At 35.6% G+C, this 25,996-nt stretch overlaps 4 non-coding genes across 4 annotated transcripts; all 4 read right to left on the bottom strand.

The window, feature by feature from the left end:
- Positions 1-3,919: 3,919 nt before the first annotated feature.
- On the bottom strand, positions 3,920-3,992 carry TRNAF-GAA (transfer RNA phenylalanine (anticodon GAA)). The gene has a single exon. It is a non-coding gene; the product is annotated as a tRNA-Phe (tRNA).
- A 7,839-nt stretch (positions 3,993-11,831) lies between these two features.
- Positions 11,832-11,904, bottom strand: TRNAF-GAA (transfer RNA phenylalanine (anticodon GAA)). Its single transcript has one exon. It is a non-coding gene; the product is annotated as a tRNA-Phe (tRNA).
- An 8,031-nt stretch (positions 11,905-19,935) lies between these two features.
- On the bottom strand, positions 19,936-20,008 carry TRNAF-GAA (transfer RNA phenylalanine (anticodon GAA)). Its single transcript has one exon. It is a non-coding gene; the product is annotated as a tRNA-Phe (tRNA).
- Positions 20,009-24,049: 4,041 nt separating this feature from the next.
- Positions 24,050-24,122, bottom strand: TRNAF-GAA (transfer RNA phenylalanine (anticodon GAA)). The gene has a single exon. It is a non-coding gene; the product is annotated as a tRNA-Phe (tRNA).
- Between the last annotated feature and the right edge of the window lie 1,874 nt (positions 24,123-25,996).

Raw genomic sequence — 25,996 nt, 5'->3', positions numbered from 1 at the left:
TGTACATATTAAATAACATTCATTAACTATTTGTGAATGAGTAGAAAAAGACAGCAATTTTGCCATTGAATTTTTACATTTTCAGTTTGTCTCCATGCACCAGTATAATTCTGACCCTGTGCTTCTAGAATAGGTCATGGTCGCACATAAAACACAATTTGCATGCATAATGTTACATCAAGTTTTATTTTTTATGAGCTGCAAACAATTGGAGCAAAAAAGAGACAAAAATTTAGAGAAAATATTTTATTGATTGTTAAAAGTGAGACCATTTGTCCCAAAATGTGCTGAAACATGTCAGAAGGACATGGGCATTTCACATTTTTTAAACTATGATTACCTACTTGTTAAGTTTTTGTTAATTAAGTATCGTTATGGTCTATTGATGTATGAGGTGAAAACTATGAAAGTAGACTTACCAGCAAATCCGTTTCTAGATATATTTCATGACAGCACTGTAGAAGGTTGATTCCCTACCCTAATAGGGACAGAGAACACAAAGAGGTGAAATAGTCCCTCCTCATTGACTGTCCAAAGGATTTTTCTAGTGCCAAAAGAACAACAGACATATGCACAAAAAATCTGTTTGATGTTCCTAGAGTTCTTTTTTGAGAGGACAAATTCAGATTCACTCCAAAGACTCTCAGGAAATTTTTCAAAACCACATTACTAAGTTTTGTTTGACCTCATCTAATCAATAAATGAAGATAAAGTTTCTTGAAATTAAATGTTGATGTCAGAAGTGGGATTTGAACCCACGCCTCCAGGGGAGACTGCGACCTGCGACTGCGACAAAATAGAGGAAAAATTACTAAAAAACATTCATGTGTTCAAAAGGAAAAAGTTACCGTTTCTCAAATTTTTAACAGAGACTGCCACCTGAACGCAGCGCCTTAGACCGCTCGGCCATCCTGACTTCGATATGCAATTGGAACTTAACTCCTTCCATGCTAGTCAGCAGAAATGTTACCATTCCTTGTGATTAAAAACTTGTCACACCACCCCAAAAAAGTCAATAAATAACATTTTTTATATGCGTACTTTTCGTCTGCATTAATTTTTAAACCTCCATTTATTTTGTTTGGATATTAGAAATGTTAGATTTCTCACAAATGCGGTGATGCACCACATTTCTTCAGAAACTACTGTTTGGCCACACAGCAGGGCTTTGAAAGGAAGAGCCCTATTTGGGTTTTGCAATGCAGATTTTGCAGGAATACCTTGCAGATGAAATTTGCAGAGTACCAAAACAGCAGAAAACCTCCCAAAGTGACCACATTTTAGAAATTATTTTGCACAATGAGTTAATCAACACCTGCAATTACTATTGTCAGCCTATAGGTGTTTTCACTCTGAACCATCCAGCATTGCAAGTATGCCAGTTTAGTGCCCAGCTTTTGCTTGCAGAGACAAGCAACCCATACATTTTTAAGTGGGCTCTACTCACTGGAGCAATGTCAAATATGTAGATGCTTTGTCTCACCATTAAAGTAGAAACCTCCTATATTTCAAATTAAAGATGACGGACCTGTGTGGAGCTTGTGTTTTTTGCCTTTTTGACTTTGTCCACAGCATATTTTTTAAGGACATTTGTCTCAGTAATGCCTCAGTGTTTCAAAGTCAAACAAGCTGACTATAATCATTCAGCTAGTGTCTGATAAGTGCTGTCTGTTTCAGCTATCAGGTTACCTTTTAATCCTCTTACAGCTAAGTCAATCTGAAATAAAACAAAATAGAGGAAAAATTACTAAAAAACATTCATGTGTTCAAAAGGAAAAAGTTACAGTTTCTCAAATTTTTAACATTTTGTTTTCTGTAGATAGTTAAGATTTTTAGGCCTTTTGATCATGATCAGTCCATGTGCTTTGTTTAATATCTCCTTAAAATGTAAACGGTGAAGAAAAAGCATTTTGCCGAAACCCGGGATTGGACCAGGGACCTTTAGATCTTCTGTCTAACGCTCTCCCAAATGAGCTATTTCGGCCATATCTATACATTTTCTGGGGGGTTTGACACTCTGCAAATGTCAAGTGTCACACCTGGAGGGATATATTATAATTTTTCATTTGACTGTTTTTTGAAGCATGATTTCTATTTGAAACGCCTTCCATTTTGCTGTACATATTTAATAACATTCATTAACTATTTGTGAATGAGTAGAAAAAGACAGCAATTTTGCCATTGAATTTTTACATTTTCAGTTTGTCTCCATGCACAAGTATAATTCTGACCCTGTGCTTCTAGAATAGGTCATGGTTGCACATAAAACACAATTTGCATGCATAATGTTACATCAAGTTTTATTTTTTATGAGATGCAAACAATTGGAGCAAAAAAGAGACAAAAATTTAGAGAAAATATTTTATTGATTGTTAAAAGTGAGACCATTTGTCCCAAAATGTGCTGAAACATGTCAGAATGACATGGGCATTTCACATTTTTTAAACTATGATTACCTACTTGTTAAGTTTTTGTTTATTAAGTATCGTTATGGTCTATTGATGTATGAGGTGAAAACTATGAAAGTAGACTTACCAGCAAATCCGTTTCTAGATATATTTCATGACAGCACTGTAGAAGGTTGATTCCCTACCCTAATAGGGACAGAGAACACAAAGAGGAGAAATAGTCCCTCCTCATTGACTGTCCAAAGTATTTTTCTAGTGCCAAAAGAACAACAGACATATGCACAAAAAATCTGTTTGATGTTCTTTTTTGAGAGGACAAATTCAGATTCACTCCAAAGACTCTCAGGAAATTTTTCAAAACCACATTACTAAGTTTTGTTTGACCTCATCTAATCAATAAACGAAGATAAAGTATCTTGAAATTAAATGTTGATGTCAGAAGTGGGATTTGAACCCACGCCTCCAGGGGAGACTGCGACCTGAACGCAGCGCCTTAGACCGCTCGGCCTTCCTACCTTCGATATGCAATTGGAACTTAACTCCTTCCATGCTAGTCAGCAGAAATGTTACCATTCCTTGTGATTAAAAACTTGTCACACCACCCCAAAAAAGTCAATAAATAACATTTTTTATATGCGTACTTTTCGTCTGCATTAATTTTTAAACCTCCATTTATTTTGTTTGGATATTAGAAATGTTAGATTTCTCACAAATGCGGTGATGCACCACATTTCTTCAGAAACTACTGTTTGGCCACACAGCAGGGCTTTGAAAGGAAGAGCCCTATTTGGGTTTTGCAATGCAGATTTTGCAGGAATACCTTGCAGATGAAATTTGCAGAGTACCAAAACAGCAGAAAACCTCCCAAAGTGATCACATTTTAGAAATTATTTTGCACAATGAGTTAATCAACACCTGCAATTACTATTGTCAGCCTATAGGTGTTTTCACTCTGAACCATCCAGCATTGCAAGTATGCCAGTTTAGTGCCCAGCTTTTGCTTGCAGAGACAAGCAACCCATACATTTTTAAGTGGGCTCTACTCACTGGAGCAATGTCAAATATGTAGATGCTTTGTCTCACCATTAAAGTAGAAACCTCCTATATTTCAAATTAAAGATGACGGACCTGTGTGGAGCTTGTGTTTTTTGCCTTTTTGACTTTGTCCACAGCATATTTTTTAAGGACATTTGTCTCAGTAATGCCTCAGTGTTTCAAAGTCAAACAAGCTGACTATAATCATTCAGCTAGTGTCTGATAAGTGCTGTCTGTTTCAGCTATCAGGTTACCTTTTAATCCTCTTACAGCTAAGTCAATCTGAAATAAAACAAAATAGAGGAAAAATTACTAAAAAATATTCATGTGTTCAAAAGGAAACAGTTACCGTTTCTCAAATGTTTAACATTTTCTTTTCTGTAGATAGTTAAGATTTTTAGGCCTTTTGATCATGATCTGTCCATGTGCTTTGTTTAATATCTCCTTAAAATGTAAACGGTGAAGAAAAAGCATTTTGCCGAAACCCGGGATTGGACCAGGGACCTTTAGATCTTCAGTCTAACGCTCTCCCAACTGAGCTATTTCGGCCATATCTATACATTTTCTGGGGGGTTTGACACTCTGCAAATGTCAAGTGTCACACCTGGAGGGATATGTTATAATTTTTCATTTGACTGTTTTTTGAAGCATGATTTCTATTTGAAACGCCTTCCATTTTGCTGTACATATTTAATAACATTCATTAACTATTTGTGAATGAGTAGAAAAAGACAGCAATTTTGCCATTGAATTTTTACATTTTCAGTTTGTCTCCATGCACCAGTATAATTCTGACCCTGTGCTTCTAGAATAGGTCATGGTCGCACATAAAACACAATTTGCATGCATAATGTTACATCAAGTTTTATTTTTTATGAGATGCAAACAATTGGAGCAAAAAGGAGACAAAAATTTAGAGAAAATATTTTATTGATTGTTAATGTTAAAAGTGAGACCATTTGTCCCAAAATGTGCTGAAACATGTCAGAAGGACATGGGCATTTCACATTTTTTAAACTATGATTACCTACTTGTTAAGTTTTTGTTTATTAAGTATCGTTATGGTCTATTGATGTATGAGGTGAAAACTATGAAAGTAGACTTACCAGCAAATCCGTTTCTAGATATATTTCATGACAGCACTGTAGAAGGTTGATTCCCTACCCTAATAGGGACAGAGAACACAAAGAGGTGAAATAGTCCCTCCTCAATGACTGTCCAAAGGATTTTTCTAGTGCCAAAAGAACAACAGACATATGCACAAAAAATCTGTTTGATGTTCCTAGAGTTCTTTTTTGAGAGGACAAATTCAGATTCACTCCAAAGACTCTCAGGAAATTTTTCAAAACCACATTACTAAGTTTTGTTTGACCTCATCTAATCAATAAATGAAGATAAAGTTTCTTGAAATTAAATGTTGATGTCAGAAGTGGGATTTAGACCGCTCGGCCATCCTGACTTTGATATGCAATTGGAACTTAACTCCTTCCATGCTAGTCAGCAGAAATGTTACCATTCCTTGTGATTAAAAACTTGTCACACCACCCCAAAAAAGTCAATAAATAACATTTTTTATATGCGTACTTTTCGTCTGCATTAATTTTTAAACCTCCATTTATTTTGTTTGGATATTAGAAATGTTAGATTTCTCACAAATGCGGTGATGCACCACATTTCTTCAGAAACTACTGTTTGGCCACACAGCAGGGCTTTGAAAGGAAGAGCCCTATTTGGGTTTTGCAATGCAGATTTTGCAGGAATACCTTGCAGATGAAATTTGCAGAGTACCAAAACAGCAGAAAACCTCCCAAAGTGACCACATTTTAGAAATTATTTTGCACAATGAGTTAATCAACACCTGCAATTACTATTGTCAGCCTATAGATGTTTTCACTCTGAACCATCCAGCATTGCAAGTATGCCAGTTTAGTGCCCAGCTTTTGCTTGCAGAGACAAGCAACCCATACATTTTTAAGTGGGCTCTACTCACTGGAGCAATGTCAAATATGTAGATGCTTTGTCTCACCATTAAAGTAGAAACCTCCTATATTTCAAATTAAAGATGACGGACCTGTGTGGAGCTTGTGTTTTTTGCCTTTTTGACTTTGTCCACAGCATATTTTTTAAGGACATTTGTCTCAGTAATGCCTCAGTGTTTCATAGTCAAACAAGCTGACTATAATCATTCAGCTAGTGTCTGATAAGTGCTGTCTGTTTCAGCTATCAGGTTACCTTTTAATCCTCTTACAGCTAAGTCAATCTGAAATAAAACAAAATAGAGGAAAAATTACTAAAAAATATTCATGTGTTCAAAAGGAAACAGTTACCGTTTCTCAAATGTTTAACATTTTGTTTTCTGTAGATAGTTAAGATTTTTAGGCCTTTTGATCATGATCTGTCCATGTGCTTTGTTTAATATCTCCTTAAAATGTAAACGGTGAAGAAAAAGCATTTTGCTGAAACCCGGGATTGGACCAGGGACCTTTAGATCTTCAGTCTAACGCTCTCCCAACTGAGCTATTTCGGCCATATCTATACATTTTCTGGGGGGTTTGACACTCTGCAAATGTCAAGTGTCACACCTGGAGGGATATGTTATAATTTTTCATTTGACTGTTTTTTGAAGCATGATTTCTATTTGAAACGCCTTCCATTTTGCTGTACATATTTAATAACATTCATTAACTATTTGTGAATGAGTAGAAAAAGACAGCAATTTTGCCATTGAATTTTTACATTTTCAGTTTGTCTCCATGCACCAGTATAATTCTGACCCTGTGCTTCTAGAATAGGTCATGGTCGCACATAAAACACAATTTGCATGCATAATGTTACATCAAGTTTTATTTTTTATGAGATGCAAACAATTGGAGCAAAAAGGAGACAAAAATTTAGAGAAAATATTTTATTGATTGTTAATGTTAAAAGTGAGACCATTTGTCCCAAAATGTGCTGAAACATGTCAGAAGGACATGGGCATTTCACATTTTTTAAACTATGATTACCTACTTGTTAAGTTTTTGTTTATTAAGTATCGTTATGGTCTATTGATGTATGAGGTGAAAACTATGAAAGTAGACTTACCAGCAAATCTGTTTCTAGATATATTTCATGACAGCACTGTAGAAGGTTGATTCCCTACCCTAATAGGGACAGAGAACACAAAGAGGTGAAATAGTCCCTCCTCAATGACTGTCCAAAGGATTTTTCTAGTGCCAAAAGAACAACAGACATATGCACAAAAAATCTGTTTGATGTTCCTAGAGTTCTTTTTTGAGAGGACAAATTCAGATTCACTCCAAAGACTCTCAGGAAATTTTTCAAAACCACATTACTAAGTTTTGTTTGACCTCATCTAATCAATAAATGAAGATAAAGTTTCTTGAAATTAAATGTTGATGTCAGAAGTGGGATTTAGACCGCTCGGCCATCCTGACTTTGATATGCAATTGGAACTTAACTCCTTCCATGCTAGTCAGCAGAAATGTTACCATTCCTTGTGATTAAAAACTTGTCACACCAACCCAAAAAAGTCAATAAATAACATTTTTTATATGCGTACTTTTCGTCTGCATTAATTTTTAAACCTCCATTTATTTTGTTTGGATATTAGAAATGTTAGATTTCTCACAAATGCGGTGATGCACCACATTTCTTCAGAAACTACTGTTTGGCCACACAGCAGGGCTTTGAAAGGAAGAGCCCTATTTGGGTTTTGCAATGCAGATTTTGCAGGAATACCTTGCAGATGAAATTTGCAGAGTACCAAAACAGCAGAAAACCTCCCAAAGTGACCACATTTTAGAAATTATTTTGCACAATGAGTTAATCAACACCTGCAATTACTATTGTCAGCCTATAGGTGTTTTCACTCTGAACCATCCAGCATTGCAAGAATGCCAGTTTAGTGCCCAGCTTTTGCTTGCAGAGACAAGCAACCCATACATTTTTAAGTGGGCTCTACTCACTGGAGCAATGTCAAATATGTAGATGCTTTGTCTCACCATTAAAGTAGAAACCTCCTATATTTCAAATTAAAGATGACGGACCTGTGTGGAGCTTGTGTTTTTTGCCTTTTTGACTTTGTCCACAGCATATTTTTTAAGGACATTTGTCTCAGTAATGCCTCAGTGTTTCATAGTCAAACAAGCTGACTATAATCATTCAGCTAGTGTCTGATAAGTGCTGTCTGTTTCAGCTATCAGGTTACCTTTTAATCCTCTTACAGCTAAGTCAATCTGAAATAAAACAAAATAGAGGAAAAATTACTAAAAAATATTCATGTGTTCAAAAGGAAACAGTTACCGTTTCTCAAATGTTTAACATTTTCTTTTCTGTAGATAGTTAAGATTTTTAGGCCTTTTGATCATGATCTGTCCATGTGCTTTGTTTAATATCTCCTTAAAATGTAAACGGTGAAGAAAAAGCATTTTGCCGAAACCCGGGATTGGACCAGGGACCTTTAGATCTTCAGTCTAACACTCTCCCAACTGAGCTATTTCAGCCATATCTATACATTTTCTGGGGGGTTTGACACTCTGCAAATGTCAAGTGTCACACCTGGAGGGATATGTTATAATTTTTCATTTGACTGTTTTTTGAAGCATGATTTCTATTTGAAACGCCTTCCATTTTGCTGTACATATTTAATAACATTCATTAACTATTTGTGGATGAGTAGAAAAAGACAGCAATTTTGCCATTGAATTTTTACATTTTCAGTTTGTCGCCATGCACCAGTATAATTCTGACCCTGTGCTTCTAGAATAGGTCATGGTCGCACATAAAACACAATTTGCATGCATAATGTTACATCAAGTTTTATTTTTTATGAGATGCAAACAATTGGAGCAAAAAGGAGACAAAAATTTAGAGAAAATATTTTATTGATTGTTAATGTTAAAAGTGAGACCATTTGTCCCAAAATGTGCTGAAACATGTCAGAAGGACATGGGCATTTCACATTTTTTAAACTATGATTACCTACTTGTTAAGTTTTTGTTTATTAAGTATCGTTATGGTCTATTGATGTATGAGGTGAAAACTATGAAAGTAGACTTACCAGCAAATCCGTTTCTAGATATATTTCATGACAGCACTGTAGAAGGTTGATTCCCTACCCTAATAGGGACAGAGAACACAAAGAGGTGAAATAGTCCCTCCTCAATGACTGTCCAAAGGATTTTTCTAGTGCCAAAAGAACAACAGACATATGCACAAAAAATCTGTTTGATGTTCCTAGAGTTCTTTTTTGAGAGGACAAATTCAGATTCACTCCAAAGACTCTCAGGAAATTTTTCAAAACCACATTACTAAGTTTTGTTTGACCTCATCTAATCAATAAATGAAGATAAAGTTTCTTGAAATTAAATGTTGATGTCAGAAGTGGGATTTAGACCGCTCGGCCATCCTGACTTTGATATGCAATTGGAACTTAACTCCTTCCATGCTAGTCAGCAGAAATGTTACCATTCCTTGTGATTAAAAACTTGTCACACCACCCCAAAAAAGTCAATAAATAACATTTTTTATATGCGTACTTTTCGTCTGCATTAATTTTTAAACCTCCATTTATTTTGTTTGGATATTAGAAATGTTAGATTTCTCACAAATGCGGTGATGCACCACATTTCTTCAGAAACTACTGTTTGGCCACACAGCAGGGCTTTGAAAGGAAGAGCCCTATTTGGGTTTTGCAATGCAGATTTTGCAGGAATACCTTGCAGATGAAATTTGCAGAGTACCAAAACAGCAGAAAACCTCCCAAAGTGACCACATTTTAGAAATTATTTTGCACAATGAGTTAATCAACACCTGCAATTACTATTGTCAGCCTATAGATGTTTTCACTCTGAACCATCCAGCATTGCAAGTATGCCAGTTTAGTGCCCAGCTTTTGCTTGCAGAGACAAGCAACCCATACATTTTTAAGTGGGCTCTACTCACTGGAGCAATGTCAAATATGTAGATGCTTTGTCTCACCATTAAAGTAGAAACCTCCTATATTTCAAATTAAAGATGACGGACCTGTGTGGAGCTTGTGTTTTTTGCCTTTTTGACTTTGTCCACAGCATATTTTTTAAGGACATTTGTCTCAGTAATGCCTCAGTGTTTCATAGTCAAACAAGCTGACTATAATCATTCAGCTAGTGTCTGATAAGTGCTGTCTGTTTCAGCTATCAGGTTACCTTTTAATCCTCTTACAGCTAAGTCAATCTGAAATAAAACAAAATAGAGGAAAAATTACTAAAAAATATTCATGTGTTCAAAAGGAAACAGTTACCGTTTCTCAAATGTTTAACATTTTGTTTTCTGTAGATAGTTAAGATTTTTAGGCCTTTTGATCATGATCTGTCCATGTGCTTTGTTTAATATCTCCTTAAAATGTAAACGGTGAAGAAAAAGCATTTTGCTGAAACCCGGGATTGGACCAGGGACCTTTAGATCTTCAGTCTAACGCTCTCCCAACTGAGCTATTTCGGCCATATCTATACATTTTCTGGGGGGTTTGACACTCTGCAAATGTCAAGTGTCACACCTGGAGGGATATGTTATAATTTTTCATTTGACTGTTTTTTGAAGCATGATTTCTATTTGAAACGCCTTCCATTTTGCTGTACATATTTAATAACATTCATTAACTATTTGTGAATGAGTAGAAAAAGACAGCAATTTTGCCATTGAATTTTTACATTTTCAGTTTGTCTCCATGCACCAGTATAATTCTGACCCTGTGCTTCTAGAATAGGTCATGGTCGCACATAAAACACAATTTGCATGCATAATGTTACATCAAGTTTTATTTTTTATGAGATGCAAACAATTGGAGCAAAAAGGAGACAAAAATTTAGAGAAAATATTTTATTGATTGTTAATGTTAAAAGTGAGACCATTTGTCCCAAAATGTGCTGAAACATGTCAGAAGGACATGGGCATTTCACATTTTTTAAACTATGATTACCTACTTGTTAAGTTTTTGTTTATTAAGTATCGTTATGGTCTATTGATGTATGAGGTGAAAACTATGAAAGTAGACTTACCAGCAAATCTGTTTCTAGATATATTTCATGACAGCACTGTAGAAGGTTGATTCCCTACCCTAATAGGGACAGAGAACACAAAGAGGTGAAATAGTCCCTCCTCAATGACTGTCCAAAGGATTTTTCTAGTGCCAAAAGAACAACAGACATATGCACAAAAAATCTGTTTGATGTTCCTAGAGTTCTTTTTTGAGAGGACAAATTCAGATTCACTCCAAAGACTCTCAGGAAATTTTTCAAAACCACATTACTAAGTTTTGTTTGACCTCATCTAATCAATAAATGAAGATAAAGTTTCTTGAAATTAAATGTTGATGTCAGAAGTGGGATTTAGACCGCTCGGCCATCCTGACTTTGATATGCAATTGGAACTTAACTCCTTCCATGCTAGTCAGCAGAAATGTTACCATTCCTTGTGATTAAAAACTTGTCACACCAACCCAAAAAAGTCAATAAATAACATTTTTTATATGCGTACTTTTCGTCTGCATTAATTTTTAAACCTCCATTTATTTTGTTTGGATATTAGAAATGTTAGATTTCTCACAAATGCGGTGATGCACCACATTTCTTCAGAAACTACTGTTTGGCCACACAGCAGGGCTTTGAAAGGAAGAGCCCTATTTGGGTTTTGCAATGCAGATTTTGCAGGAATACCTTGCAGATGAAATTTGCAGAGTACCAAAACAGCAGAAAACCTCCCAAAGTGACCACATTTTAGAAATTATTTTGCACAATGAGTTAATCAACACCTGCAATTACTATTGTCAGCCTATAGGTGTTTTCACTCTGAACCATCCAGCATTGCAAGAATGCCAGTTTAGTGCCCAGCTTTTGCTTGCAGAGACAAGCAACCCATACATTTTTAAGTGGGCTCTACTCACTGGAGCAATGTCAAATATGTAGATGCTTTGTCTCACCATTAAAGTAGAAACCTCCTATATTTCAAATTAAAGATGACGGACCTGTGTGGAGCTTGTGTTTTTTGCCTTTTTGACTTTGTCCACAGCATATTTTTTAAGGACATTTGTCTCAGTAATGCCTCAGTGTTTCATAGTCAAACAAGCTGACTATAATCATTCAGCTAGTGTCTGATAAGTGCTGTCTGTTTCAGCTATCAGGTTACCTTTTAATCCTCTTACAGCTAAGTCAATCTGAAATAAAACAAAATAGAGGAAAAATTACTAAAAAATATTCATGTGTTCAAAAGGAAACAGTTACCGTTTCTCAAATGTTTAACATTTTCTTTTCTGTAGATAGTTAAGATTTTTAGGCCTTTTGATCATGATCTGTCCATGTGCTTTGTTTAATATCTCCTTAAAATGTAAACGGTGAAGAAAAAGCATTTTGCCGAAACCCGGGATTGGACCAGGGACCTTTAGATCTTCAGTCTAACGCTCTCCCAACTGAGCTATTTCGGCCATATCTATACATTTTCTGGGGGGTTTGACACTCTGCAAATGTCAAGTGTCACACCTGGAGGGATATGTTATAATTTTTCATTTGACTGTTTTTTGAAGCATGATTTCTATTTGAAACGCCTTCCATTTTGCTGTACATATTTAATAACATTCATTAACTATTTGTGAATGAGTAGAAAAAGACAGCAATTTTGCCATTGAATTTTTACATTTTCAGTTTGTCTCCATGCACCAGTATAATTCTGACCCTGTGCTTCTAGAATAGGTCATGGTCGCACATAAAACACAATTTGCATGCATAATGTTACATCAAGTTTTATTTTTTATGAGATGCAAACAATTGGAGCAAAAAGGAGACAAAAATTTAGAGAAAATATTTTATTGATTGTTAATGTTAAAAGTGAGACCATTTGTCCCAAAATGTGCTGAAACATGTCAGAAGGACATGGGCATTTCACATTTTTTAAACTATGATTACCTACTTGTTAAGTTTTTGTTTATTAAGTATCGTTATGGTCTATTGATGTATGAGGTGAAAACTATGAAAGTAGACTTACCAGCAAATCCGTTTCTAGATATATTTCATGACAGCACTGTAGAAGGTTGATTCCCTACCCTAATAGGGACAGAGAACACAAAGAGGTGAAATAGTCCCTCCTCAATGACTGTCCAAAGGATTTTTCTAGTGCCAAAAGAACAACAGACATATGCACAAAAAATCTGTTTGATGTTCCTAGAGTTCTTTTTTGAGAGGACAAATTCAGATTCACTCCAAAGACTCTCAGGAAATTTTTCAAAACCACATTACTAAGTTTTGTTTGACCTCATCTAATCAATAAATGAAGATAAAGTTTCTTGAAATTAAATGTTGATGTCAGAAGTGGGATTTAGACCGCTCGGCCATCCTGACTTTGATATGCAATTGGAACTTAACTCCTTCCATGCTAGTCAGCAGAAATGTTACCATTCCTTGTGATTAAAAACTTGTCACACCACCCCAAAAAAGTCAATAAATAACATTTTTTATATGCGTACTTTTCGTCTGCATTAATTTTTAAACCTCCATTTATTTTGTTTGGATATTAGAAATGTTAGATTTCTCACAAATGCGGTGATGCACCACATTTCTTCAGAAACTACTGTTTGGCCACACAGCAGGGCTTTGAAAGGAAGAGCCCTATTTGGGTTTTGCAATGCAGATTTTGCAGGAATACCTTGCAGATGAAATTTGCAGAGTACCAAAACAGCAGAAAACCTCCCAAAGTGACCACATTTTAGAAATTATTTTGCACAATGAGTTAATCAACACCTGCAATTACTATTGTCAGCCTATAGGTGTTTTCACTCTGAACCATCCAGCATTGCAAGTATGCCAGTTTAGTGCCCAGCTTTTGCTTGCAGAGACAAGCAACCCATACATTTTTAAGTGGGCTCTACTCACTGGAGCAATGTCAAATATGTAGATGCTTTGTCTCACCATTAAAGTAGAAACCTCCTATATTTCAAATTAAAGATGACGGACCTGTGTGGAGCTTGTGTTTTTTGCCTTTTTGACTTTGTCCACAGCATATTTTTTAAGGACATTTGTCTCAGTAATGCCTCAGTGTTTCATAGTCAAACAAGCTGACTATAATCATTCAGCTAGTGTCTGATAAGTGCTGTCTGTTTCAGCTATCAGGTTACCTTTTAATCCTCTTACAGCTAAGTCAATCTGAAATAAAACAAAATAGAGGAAAAATTACTAAAAAATATTCATGTGTTCAAAAGGAAACAGTTACCGTTTCTCAAATGTTTAACATTTTGTTTTCTGTAGATAGTTAAGATTTTTAGGCCTTTTGATCATGATCTGTCCATGTGCTTTGTTTAATATCTCCTTAAAATGTAAACGGTGAAGAAAAAGCATTTTGCCGAAACCCGGGATTGGACCAGGGACCTTTAGATCTTCAGTCTAACGCTCTCCCAACTGAGCTATTTCAGCCATATCTATACATTTTCTGGGGGGTTTGACACTCTGCAAATGTCAAGTGTCACACCTGGAGGGATATGTTATAATTTTTCATTTGACTGTTTTTTGAAGCATGATTTCTATTTGAAACGCCTTCCATTTTGCTGTACATATTTAATAACATTCATTAACTATTTGTGAATGAGTAGAAAAAGACAGCAATTTTGCCATTGAATTTTTACATTTTCAGTTTGTCTCCATGCACCAGTATAATTCTGACCCTGTGCTTCTAGAATAGGTCATGGTCGCACATAAAACACAATTTGCATGCATAATGTTACATCAAGTTTTATTTTTTATGAGATGCAAACAATTGGAGCAAAAAGGAGACAAAAATTTAGAGAAAATATTTTATTGATTGTTAATGTTAAAAGTGAGACCATTTGTCCCAAAATGTGCTGAAACATGTCAGAAGGACATGGGCATTTCACATTTTTTAAACTATGATTACCTACTTGTTAAGTTTTTGTTTATTAAGTATCGTTATGGTCTATTGATGTATGAGGTGAAAACTTTGAAAGTAGACTTACCAGCAAATCCGTTTCTAGATATATTTCATGACAGCACTGTAGAAGGTTGATTCCCTACCCTAATAGGGACAGAGAACACAAAGAGGTGAAATAGTCCCTCCTCATTGACTGTCCAAAGGATTTTTCTAGTGCCAAAAGAACAACAGACATATGCACAAAAAATCTGTTTGATGTTCTTTTTTGAGAGGACAAATTCAGATTCACTCCAAAGACTCTCAGGAAATTTTTCAAAACCACATTACTAAGTTTTGTTTGACCTCATCTCATCAATAAATGAAGATAAAGTTTCTTGAAATTAAATGTTGATGTCAGAAGTGGGATTTGAACCCACGCCTCCAGGGGAAACTGCAAACTGAACGCAGCGCCTTAGACCGCTCGGCCATCCTGACTTTAATGTGCAATAGGAACTTAACTCCTTCCATGCTAGACAGCAGAAATGTTACCATTCCTTGTGATTAAAAACTTGTCACACCACCCCAAAAAAGTCAATAAATAACATTTTTTATATGCGTACTTTTCTTCGTCTGCATTAATTTTTAAACCTCCATTTATTTTGTTTGGATATTAGAAATGTTAGATTTCTCACAAATGCGGTGATGCACCACATTTCTTCAGAAACTACTGTTTGGCCACACAGCAGGGCTTTGAAAGGAAGAGCCCTATTTGGGTTTTGCAATGCAGATTTTGCAGGAATACCTTGCAGATGAAATTTGCAGAGTACCAAAACAGCAGAAAACCTCCCAAAGTGATCACATTTTAGAAATTATTTTGCACAATGAGTTAATCAACACCTGCAATTACTATTGTCAGCCTATAGGTGTTTTCACTCTGAACCATCCAGCATTGCAAGTATGCCAGTTTAGTGTCCAGCTTTTGCTTCCAGAGACAAGCAACCCATACATTTTTAAGTGGGCTCTACTCACTGGAGCAATGTCAAATATGTAGATGCTTTGTCTCACCATTAAAGTAGAAACCTCCTATATTTCAAATTAAAGATGACGGATCTGTGTGGAGCTTGTGTTTTTTGCCTTTTTGACTTTGTCCACAGCATATTTTTTAAGGACATTTGTCTCAGTAATGCCTCAGTGTTTCAAAGTCAAACAAGATGACTATAATCATTCAGCTAGTGTCTGATAAGTGCTGTCTGTTTCAGCTATCAGGTTACCTTTTAATCCTCTTACAGCTAAGTCAATCTGAAATAAAACAAAATAGAGGAAAAATTACTAAAAAACATTCATGTGTTCAAAAGGAAAAAGTTACCGTTTCTCAAATTTTTAACATTTTGTTTTCTGTAGATAGTTAAGATTTTTAGGCCTTTTGATCATGATCAGTCCATGTGCTTTGTTTAATATCTCCTTAAAATGTAAACGGTGAAGAAAAAGCATTTTGCCGAAACCCGGGACCTTTAGATCTTCAGTCTAACGCTCTCCCAACTGAGATATTTCAGCCATATCTATACATTGTCTGGGGGGTTTGACACTCTGCAAATGTCAAGTGTCACACCTGGAGGGATATATTATAATTTTTCATTTGACTGTTTTTTGAAGCATGATTTCTATTTGAAACGCCTTCCATTTTGCTGTACATATTTAATAACATTCATTAACTATTTGTGATTGAGTAGAAAAAGACAGCAATTTTGCTATTGAATTTTTACATTTTCAGTTTGTCTCCATGCACCAGTATAATTCTGACCCTGTGCTTCTAGAATAGGTCATGGTCGCACATAAAACACAATTTGCATGCATAATGTTACATCAAGTTTTATTTTTTATGAGATGCAAACAATTGGAGCAAAAAAGAGACAAAAATTTAGAGAAAATATTTTATTGATTGTTAATGTTAAAAGTGAGACCATTTGTCCCAAAATGTGCTGAAACATGTCAGAAGGACATGGGCATTTCACATTTTTTAAACTATGATTACCTACTTGTTAAGTTTTTGTTTATTAAGTATCGTTATGGTCTATTGATGTATGATGTGAAAACTATGAAAGTAGACTTACCAGCAAATCCGTTTCTAGATATATTTCATGACAGCACTGTAGAAGGTTGATTCCCTAACCTAATAGGGACAGAGAACACAAAGAGGTAAAATAGTCCCTCCTCATTGACTGTCCAAAGGATTTTTCTAGTGCCAAAAGAACAACAGACATATGCACAAAAAATCTGTTTGATGTTCCTAGAGTTCTTTTTTGAGAGGACAAATTCAGATTCACTCCAAAGACTCTCAGGAAATTTTTCAAAACCACATTACTAAGTTTTGTTTGACCTCATCTAATCAATAAATGAAGATAAAGTTTCTTGAAATTAAATGTTGATGTCAGAAGTGGGATTTGAACCCACTCCTCCAGAGGAGACACGCAGCGCCTTAGACCGCTCGGCCATCCTGACTTCGATATGCAATTGGAACTTAACTCCTTCCATGCTAGTCAGCAGAAATGTTACCATTCCTTGTGATTAAAAACTTGTCACACCACCCCAAAAAAGTCAATAAATAACATTTTTTATATGCGTACTTTTCTTCGTCTGCATTAATTTTTAAACCTCCATTTATTTTGTTTGGATATTAGAAATGTTAGATTTCTCACAAATGCGGTGATGCACCACATTTCTTCAGAAACTACTGTTTGGCCACACAGCAGGGCTTTGAAAGGAAGACCCCTATTTGGGTTTTGCAATGCAGATTTTGCAGGAATACCTTGCAGATGAAATTTGCAGAGTACCAAAACAGCAGAAAACCTCCCAAAGTGACCACATTTTAGAAATTATTTTGCACAATGAGTTAATCAACACCTGCAATTACTATTGTCAGCCTATAGGTGTTTTCACTCTGAACCATCCAGCATTGCAAGTATGCCAGTTTAGTGTCCAGCTTTTGCTTCCAGAGACAAGCAACCCATACATTTTTAAGTGGGCTCTACTCACTGGAGCAATGTCAAATATGTAGATGCTTTGTCTCACCATTAAAGTAGAAACCTCCTATATTTCAAATTAAAGATGACGGATCTGTGTGGAGCTTGTGTTTTTTGCCTTTTTGACTTTGTCCACAGCATATTTTTTAAGGACATTTGTCTCAGTAATGCCTCAGTGTTTCAAAGTCAAACAAGCTGACTATAATCATTCAGCTAGTGTCTGATAAGTGCTGTCTGTTTCAGCTATCAGGTTACCTTTTAATCCTCTTACAGCTAAGTCAATCTGAAATAAAACAAAATAGAGGAAAAATTACTAAAAAACATTCATGTGTTCAAAAGGAAAAAGTTACCGTTTCTCAAATTTTTAACATTTTGTTTTCTGTAGATAGTTAAGATTTTTAGGCCTTTTGATCATGATCAGTCCATGTGCTTTGTTTAATATCTCCTTAAAATGTAAACGGTGAAGAAAAAGCATTTTGCCGAAACCCGGGACCTTTAGATCTTCAGTCTAACGCTCTCCCAACTGAGCTATTTCAGCCATATCTATACATTGTCTGGGGGGGTTTGACACTCTGCAAATGTCAAGTGTCACACCTGGAGGGATATATTATAATTTTTCATTTGACTGTTTTTTGAAGCATGATTTCTATTTGAAACGCCTTCCATTTTGCTGTACATATTTAATAACATTCATTAACTATTTGTGAATGAGTAGAAAAAGACAGCAATTTTGCCATTGAATTTTTACATTTTCAGTTTGTCTCCATGCACCAGTATAATTCTGACCCTGTGCTTCTAGAATAGGTCATGGTCGCACATAAAACACAATTTGCATGCATAATGTTACATCAAGTTTTATTTTTTATGAGATGCAAACAATTGGAGCAAAAAAGAGACAAAAATTTAGAGAAAATATTTTATTGATTGTTAAAAGTGAGACCATTTGTCCCAAAATGTGCTGAAACATGTCAGAAGGACATGGGCATTTCACATTTTTTAAACTATGATTACCTACTTGTTAAGTTTTTGTTAATTAAGTATCGTTATGGTCTATTGATGTATGAGGTGAAAACTATGAAAGTAGACTTACCAGCAAATCCGTTTCTAGATATATTTCATGACAGCACTGTAGAAGGTTGATTCCCTACCCTAATAGGGACAGAGAACACAAAGAGGTGAAATAGTCCCTCCTCATTGACTGTCCAAAGGATTTTTCTAGTGCCAAAAGAACAACAGACATATGCACAAAAAATCTGTTTGATGTTCCTAGAGTTCTTTTTTGAGAGGACAAATTCAGATTCACTCCAAAGACTCTCAGGAAATTTTTCAAAACCACATTACTAAGTTTTGTTTGACCTCATCTAATCAAAAAATGAAGATAAAGTTTCTTGAAATTAAATGTTGATGTCAGAAGTGGGATTTGAACCCACGCCTCCAGGGGAGACTGCGACCTGCGACTGCGACAAAATAGAGGAAAAATTACTAAAAAACATTCATGTGTTCAAAAGGAAAAAGTTACCGTTTCTCAAATTTTTAACAGAGACTGCCACCTGAACGCAGCGCCTTAGACCACTTGGCCATCCTGACTTCGATATGCAATTGGAACTTAACTCCTTCCATGCTAGTCAGCAGAAATGTTACCATTCCTTGTGATTAAAAACTTGTCACACCACCCCAAAAAAGTCAATAAATAACATTTTTTATATGCGTACTTTTCGTCTGCATAAATTTTTAAACCTCCATTTATTTTGTTTGGATATTAGAAATGTTAGATTTCTCACAAATGCGGTGATGCACCACATTTCTTCAGAAACTACTGTTTGGCCACACAGCAGGGCTTTGAAAGGAAGAGCCCTATTTGGGTTTTGCAATGCAGATTTCGCAGGAATACCTTGCAGATGAAATTTGCAGAGTACCAAAACAGCAGAAAACCTCCCAAAGTGACCACATTTTAGAAATTATTTTGCACAATGAGTTAATCAACACCTGCAATTACTATTGTCAGCCTATAGGTGTTTTCACTCTGAACCATCCAGCATTGCAAGTATGCCAGTTTAGTGCCCAGCTTTTGCTTGCAGAGACAAGCAACCCATACATTTTTAAGTGGGCTCTACTCACTGGAGCAATGTCAAATATGTAGATGCTTTGTCTCACCATTAAAGTAGAAACCTCCTATATTTCAAATTAAAGATGACGGACCTGTGTGGAGCTTGTGTTTTTTGCCTTTTTGACTTTGTCCACAGCATATTTTTTAAGGACATTTGTCTCAGTAATGCCTCAGTGTTTCAAAGTCAAACAAGATGACTATAATCATTCAGCTAGTGTCTGATAAGTGCTGTCTGTTTCAGCTATCAGGTTACCTTTTAATCCTCTTACAGCTAAGTCAATCTGAAATAAAACAAAATAGAGGAAAAATTACTAAAAAACATTCATGTGTTCAAAAGGAAAAAGTTACCGTTTCTCAAATTTTTAACATTTTGTATTCTGTAGATAGTTAAAATTTTTAGGCCTTTTGATCATGATCAGTCCATGTGCTTTGTTTAATATCTCCTTAAAATGTAAACGGTGAAGAAAAAGCATTTTGCCGAAACCCGGGATTGGACCAGGGACCTTTAGATCTTCAGTCTAACGCTCTCCCAACTGAGCTATTTCGGCCATATCTATACATTTTCTGGGGGGTTTGACACTCTGCAAATGTCAAGTGTCACACCTGGAGGGATATATTATAATTTTTCATTTGACTGTTTTTTGAAGCATGATTTCTATTTGAAACGCCTTCCATTTTGCTGTACATATTTAATAACATTCATTAACTATATGTGAATGAGTAGAAAAAGACAGCAATTTTGCCATTGAATTTTTACATTTTCAGTTTGTCTCCATGCACCAGTATAATTCTGACCCTGTGCTTCTAGAATAGGTCATGGTCGCACATAAAACACAATTTGCATGCATAATGTTACATCAAGTTTTATTTTTTATGAGATGCAAACAATTGGAGCAAAAAAGAGACAAAAATTTAGAGAAAATATTTTATTGATTGTTAAAAGTGAGACCATTTGTCCCAAAATGTGCTGAAACATGTCAGAAGGACATGGGCATTTCACATTTTTTAAACTATGATTACCTACTTGTTAAGTTTTTGTTTATTAAGTATCGTTATGGTCTATTGATGTATGATGTGAAAACTATGAAAGTAGACTTACCAGCAAATCCGTTTCTAGATATATTTCATGACAGCACTGTAGAAGGTTGATTCCCTAACCTAATAGGGACAGAGAACACAAAGAGGTAAAATAGTCCCTCCTCATTGACTGTCCAAAGGATTTTTCTAGTGCCAAAAGAACAACAGACATATGCACAAAAAATCTGTTTGATGTTCCTAGAGTTCTTTTTTGAGAGGACAAATTCAGATTCACTCCAAAGACTCTCAGGAAATTTTTCAAAACCACATTACTAAGTTTTGTTTGACCTCATCTAATCAATAAATGAAGATAAAGTTTCTTGAAATTAAATGTTGATGTCAGAAGTGGGATTTGAACCCACGCCTCCAGGGGAGACACGCAGCGCCTTAGACCGCTCGGCCATCCTGACTTCGATATGCAATTGGAACTTAACTCCTTCCATGCTAGTCAGCAGAAATGTTACCATTCCTTGTGATTAAAAACTTGTCACACCACCCCAAAAAAGTCAATAAATAACATTTTTTATATGCGTACTTTTCTTCGTCTGCATTAATTTTTAAACCTCCATTTATTTTGTTTGGATATTAGAAATGTTAGATTTCTCACAAATGCGGTGATGCACCACATTTCTTCAGAAACTACTGTTTGGCCACACAGCAGGGCTTTGAAAGGAAGAGCCCTATTTGGGTTTTGCAATGCAGATTTTGCAGGAATACCTTGCAGATGAAATTTGCAGAGTACCAAAACAGCAGAAAACCTCCCAAAGTGACCACATTTTAGAAATTATTTTGCACAATGAGTTAATCAACACCTGCAATTACTATTGTCAGCCTATAGGTGTTTTCACTCTGAACCATCCAGCATTGCAAGTATGCCAGTTTAGTGTCCAGCTTTTGCTTCCAGAGACAAGCAACCCATACATTTTTAAGTGGGCTCTACTCACTGGAGCAATGTCAAATATGTAGATGCTTTGTCTCACCATTAAAGTAGAAACCTCCTATATTTCAAATTAAAGATGACGGATCTGTGTGGAGCTTGTGTTTTTTGCCTTTTTGACTTTGTCCACAGCATATTTTTTAAGGACATTTGTCTCAGTAATGCCTCAGTGTTTCAAAGTCAAACAAGCTGACTATAATCATTCAGCTAGTGTCTGATAAGTGCTGTCTGTTTCAGCTATCAGGTTACCTTTTAATCCTCTTACAGCTAAGTCAATCTGAAATAAAACAAAATAGAGGAAAAATTACTAAAAAACATTCATGTGTTCAAAAGGAAAAAGTTACCGTTTCTCAAATTTTTAACATTTTGTTTTCTGTAGATAGTTAAGATTTTTAGGCCTTTTGATCATGATCAGTCCATGTGCTTTGTTTAATATCTCCTTAAAATGTAAACGGTGAAGAAAAAGCATTTTGCCGAAACCCGGGACCTTTAGATCTTGAGTCTAACGCTCTCCCAACTGAGCTATTTCAGCCATATCTATACGTTGTCTGGGGGGTTTGACACTCTGCAAATGTCAAGTGTCACACCTGGAGGGATATATTATAATTTTTCATTTGACTGTTTTTTGAAGCATGATTTCTATTTGAAACGCCTTCCATTTTGCTGTACATATTTAATAACATTCATTAACTATTTGTGAATGAGTAGAAAAAGACAGCAATTTTGCCATTGAATTTTTACATTTTCAGTTTGTCTCCATGCACCAGTATAATTCTGACCCTGTGCTTCTAGAATAGGTCATGGTCGCACATAAAACACAATTTGCATGCATAATGTTACATCAAGTTTTATTTTTTATGAGATGCAAACAATTGGAGCAAAAAAGAGACAAAAATTTAGAGAAAATATTTTATTGATTGTTAAAAGTGAGACCATTTGTCCCAAAATGTGCTGAAACATGTCAGAAGGACATGGGCATTTCACATTTTTTAAACTATGATTACCTACTTGTTAAGTTTTTGTTAATTAAGTATCGTTATGGTCTATTGATGTATGAGGTGAAAACTATGAAAGTAGACTTACCAGCAAATCCGTTTCTAGATATATTTCATGACAGCACTGTAGAAGGTTGATTCCCTACCCTAATAGGGACAGAGAACACAAAGAGGTGAAATAGTCCCTCCTCATTGACTGTCCAAAGGATTTTTCTAGTGCCAAAAGAACAACAGACATATGCACAAAAAATCTGTTTGATGTTCCTAGAGTTCTTTTTTGAGAGGACAAATTCAGATTCACTCCAAAGACTCTCAGGAAATTTTGCAAAACCACATTACTAAGTTTTGTTTGACCTCATCTAATCAAAAAATGAAGATAAAGTTTCTTGAAATTAAATGTTGATGTCAGAAGTGGGATTTGAACCCACGCCTCCAGGGGAGACTGCGACCTGCGACTGCGACAAAATAGAGGAAAAATTACTAAAAAACATTCATGTGTTCAAAAGGAAAAAGTTACCGTTTCTCAAATTTTTAACAGAGACTGCCACCTGAACGCAGCGCCTTAGACCACTTGGCCATCCTGACTTCGATATGCAATTGGAACTTAACTCCTTCCATGCTAGTCAGCAGAAATGTTACCATTCCTTGTGATTAAAAACTTGTCACACCACCCCAAAAAAGTCAATAAATAACATTTTTTATATGCGTACTTTTCGTCTGCATAAATTTTTAAACCTCCATTTATTTTGTTTGGATATTAGAAATGTTAGATTTCTCACAAATGCGGTGATGCACCACATTTCTTCAGAAACTACTGTTTGGCCACACAGCAGGGCTTTGAAAGGAAGAGCCCTATTTGGGTTTTGCAATGCAGATTTTGCAGGAATACCTTGCAGATGAAATTTGCAGAGTACCAAAACAGCAGAAAACCTCCCAAAGTGACCACATTTTAGAAATTATTTTGCACAATGAGTTAATCAACACCTGCAATTACTATTGTCAGCCTATAGGTGTTTTCACTCTGAACCATCCAGCATTGCAAGTATGCCAGTTTAGTGCCCAGCTTTTGCTTGCAGAGACAAGCAACCCATACATTTTTAAGTGGGCTCTACTCACTGGAGCAATGTCAAATATGTAGATGCTTTGTCTCACCATTAAAGTAGAAACCTCCTATATTTCAAATTAAAGATGACGGACCTGTGTGGAGCTTGTGTTTTTTGCCTTTTTGACTTTGTCCACAGCATATTTTTTAAGGACATTTGTCTCAGTAATGCCTCAGTGTTTCAAAGTCAAACAAGATGACTATAATCATTCAGCTAGTGTCTGATAAGTGCTGTCTGTTTCAGCTATCAGGTTACCTTTTAATCCTCTTACAGCTAAGTCAATCTGAAATAAAACAAAATAGAGGAAAAATTACTAAAAAACATTCATGTGTTCAAAAGGAAAAAGTTACCGTTTCTCAAATTTTTAACATTTTGTATTCTGTAGATAGTTAAAATTTTTAGGCCTTTTGATCATGATCAGTCCATGTGCTTTGTTTAATATCTCCTTAAAATGTAAACGGTGAAGAAAAAGCATTTTGCCGAAACCCGGGATTGGACCAGGGACCTTTAGATCTTCAGTCTAACGCTCTCCCAACTGAGCTATTTCGGCCATATCTATACATTTTCTGGGGGGTTTGACACTCTGCAAATGTCAAGTGTCACACCTGGAGGGATATATTATAATTTTTCATTTGACTGTTTTTTGAAGCATGATTTCTATTTGAAACGCCTTCCATTTTGCTGTACATATTTAATAACATTCATTAACTATATGTGAATGAGTAGAAAAAGACAGCAATTTTGCCATTGAATTTTTACATTTTCAGTTTGTCTCCATGCACCAGTATAATTCTGACCCTGTGCTTCTAGAATAGGTCATGGTCGCACATAAAACACAATTTGCATGCATAATGTTACATCAAGTTTTATTTTTTATGAGATGCAAACAATTGGAGCAAAAAAGAGACAAAAATTTAGAGAAAATATTTTATTGATTGTTAAAAGTGAGACCATTTGTCCCAAAATGTGCTGAAACATGTCAGAAGGACATGGGCATTTCACATTTTTTAAACTATGATTACCTACTTGTTAAGTTTTTGTTTATTAAGTATCGTTATGGTCTATTGATGTATGAGGTGAAAACTATGAAAGTAGACTTACCAGCAAATCTGTTTCTAGATATATTTCATGACAGCACTGTAGAAGGTTGATTCCCTACCCTAATAGGGACAGAGAACACAAAGAGGTGAAATAGTCCCTCCTCATTGACTGTCCAAAGGATTTTTCTAGTGCCAAAAGAACAACAGACATATGCACAAAAAATCTGTTTGAAGTTCCTAGAGTTCTTTTTTGAGAGGACAAATTCAGATTCACTCCAAAGACTCTCAGGAAATTTTTCAAAACCACATTACTAAGTTTTGTTTGACCTCATCTAATCAATAAATGAAGATAAAGTTTCTTGAAATTAAATGTTGATGTCACCTCCAGGGGAGACTGCGACCTGAACGCAGCGCCTTAGACCGCTCGGCCATCCTGACTTGGATATGCAATTGGAACTTAACTCCTTCCATGCTAGTCAGCAGAAATGTTACCATCCCTTGTGATTAAAAACTTGTCACACCACCCCAAAAAAGTCAATAAATAACATTTTTTATATGCGTACTTTTCGTCTGCATTAATTTTTAAACCTCCATTTATTTTGTTTGGATATTAGAAATGTTAGATTTCTCACAAATGCGGTGATGCACCACATTTCTTCAGAAACTACTGTTTGGCCACACAGCAGGGCTTTGAAAGGAAGAGCCCTATTTGGGTTTTGCAATGCAGATTTTGCAGGAATACCTTGCAGATGAAATTTGCAGAGTACCAAAACAGCAGAAAACCTCCCAAAGTGACCACATTTTAGAAATTATTTTGCACAATGAGTTAATCAACACCTGCAATTACTATTGTCAGCCTATAGGTGTTTTCACTCTGAACCATCCAGCATTGCAAGTATGCCAGTTTAGTGCCCAGCTTTTGCTTGCAGAGACAAGCAACCCATACATTTTTAAGTGGGCTCTACTCACTGGAGCAATGTCAAATATGTAGATGCTTTGTCTCACCATTAAAGTAGAAACCTCCTATATTTCAAATTAAAGATGACGGACCTGTGTGGAGCTTGTGTTTTTTGCCTTTTTGACTTTGTCCACAGCATATTTTTTAAGGACATTTGTCTCAGTAATGCCTCAGTGTTTCAAAGTCAAACAAGCTGACTATAATCATTCAGCTAGTGTCTGATAAGTGCTGTCTGTTTCAGCTATCAGGTTACCTTTTAATCCTCTTACAGCTAAGTCAATCTGAAATAAAACAAAATAGAGGAAAAATTACTAAAAAACATTCATGTGTTCAAAAGGAAAAAGTTACCGTTTCTCAAATTTTTAACATTTTGTTTTCTGTAGATAGTTAAGATTTTTAGGCCTTTTGATCATGATCAGTCCATGT

Source organism: Dendrobates tinctorius, unplaced genomic scaffold (genome assembly GCF_039654945.1).
Source record: "Dendrobates tinctorius isolate UK_male_01 unplaced genomic scaffold, ASM3965494v1 ptg000300l, whole genome shotgun sequence".
NCBI lineage: Eukaryota > Metazoa > Chordata > Amphibia > Anura > Dendrobatidae > Dendrobates > Dendrobates tinctorius.
The sequence above is the reverse complement of the archived record's forward strand: the minus strand, read 5'-3'. Positions and strand labels throughout refer to the sequence as shown.